Source organism: Schistocerca piceifrons, chromosome 3, assembly GCF_021461385.2.
Source record: "Schistocerca piceifrons isolate TAMUIC-IGC-003096 chromosome 3, iqSchPice1.1, whole genome shotgun sequence".
NCBI lineage: Eukaryota > Metazoa > Arthropoda > Insecta > Orthoptera > Acrididae > Schistocerca > Schistocerca piceifrons.
The window spans coordinates 111,758,219-111,759,922 of NC_060140.1; the positions used below are offsets into that span (position 1 = coordinate 111,758,219).

Consider the following 1,704-nt stretch of genomic DNA (forward strand, 5'->3'; position numbering starts at 1 on the left):
AACGGTATCTAGCATAATTCCTTAGAAATAATTTTTTGTAATCGCAGAAAGACTTTTAACTTGTCAAAAATGCTTCGAGTTCATGATTATTAATGCTAATTATAAAACATATTAGCGAACTGCAAATACCGTTACACGACAGGTGTACAGTGTATTGGAAATATATGAAAACTTGTGCTGGACTGGGACTCAAATCCAGATATCCCGCTTGTCGTGAGCGGTCGAGATTAACCACGTTTTAATGCTAAATCTTGAAACACAACTTTATTTAAGGAAAAACAATACATTGCACGTGTTTTGTGATTTTTTACATGTACATCTACTATACATAGATAGTCCGCAAGCCACCGTACGGTGTATGGCGGAGGGTACCCTGTACCACTCCTCGTCATTTCCTTTCCTGTTCCACTCGCAAATAAAGAGCGGGAAAAACGACTGCCTTTGGGCCTCCGTATGGATCTTAATTTCTCGTATCTTATCTTCTTGGTCCTTACGGGCAATGTATGTTGGCGGTAGTAGAATCGTTCGGCAGTCAGCTTCAAATGCCGGTGCTCTAAATTTTCTCAACACTATACTAAGACGGCATCCGTCCGAAAGAACAGATACCATCGGTGGCCATGCAGCTCGCTAGAAAGAAATCACAATGAAATGAACACCCTCAGCTAGTTACAGGCGTTGCCATACGTCAACGGGGACAGATGAAAATGTGTGCCCCGACCGGGACTCGAACCCGGGATCTCCTGCTTACATGGCAGACGCTCTATCCATCTGAGCCACCGAGGACACAGAGGATAGCGCGACTGCAGAGGTTTATCTCTGGCACGCCCCCCCGCGAAACCCACATCCTCAACGTATTGCCTCGCACTACATTCGTAGTGCCCCCGCCCCTTATACTCATTACTCGCGGCGCGTTGCCGATTCCCGTAAGAGTTCGGGCACTGTCTGTGGTCAGCTGGCTAGTGAGCCTTAGCTATATACACTCCTGGAAATGGAAAAAAGAACACATTGACACCGGTGTGTCAGACCCACCATACTTGCTCCGGACACTGCGAGAGGGCTGTACAAGCAATGATCACACGCACGGCACAGCGGACACACCAGGAACCGCGGTGTTGGCCGTCGAATGGCGCTAGCTGCGCAGCATTTGTGCACCGCCGCCGTCAGTGTCAGCCAGTTTGCCGTGGCATACGGAGCTCCATCGCAGTCTTTAACACTGGTAGCATGCCGCGACAGCGTGGACGTGAACCGTATGTGCAGTTGACGGACTTTGAGCGAGGGCGTATAGTGGGCATGCGGGAGGCCGGGTGGACGTACCGCCGAATTGCTCAACACGTGGGGCGTGAGGTCTCCACAGTACATCGATGTTGCCGCCAGTGGTCGGCGGAAGGTGCACGTGCCCGTCGACCTGGGACCGGACCGCAGCGACGCACGGATGCACGCCAAGACCGTAGGATCCTACGCAGTGCCGTAGGGGACCGCACCGCCACTTCCCAGCAAATTAGGGACACTGTTGCTCCTGGGGTATCGGCGAGGACCATTCGCAACCGTCTCCATGAAGCTGGGCTACGGTCCCGCACACCGTTAGGCCGTCTTCCGCTCACGCCCCAACATCGTGCAGCCCGCCTCCAGTGGCGTCGCGACAGGCGTGAATGGAGGGACGAATGGAGACGTGTCGTCTTCAGCGATGAGAGTCGCTTCTGCCTT

At 52.5% G+C, this 1,704-nt stretch overlaps 1 non-coding gene across 1 annotated transcript; it reads right to left on the minus strand.

Annotated features, from left to right (window-relative positions):
- Positions 1 to 709: 709 nt before the first annotated feature.
- Positions 710 to 783, minus strand: Trnat-ugu. The gene has a single exon. It is a non-coding gene; the product is annotated as a tRNA-Thr (tRNA).
- Between the last annotated feature and the right edge of the window lie 921 nt (positions 784 to 1,704).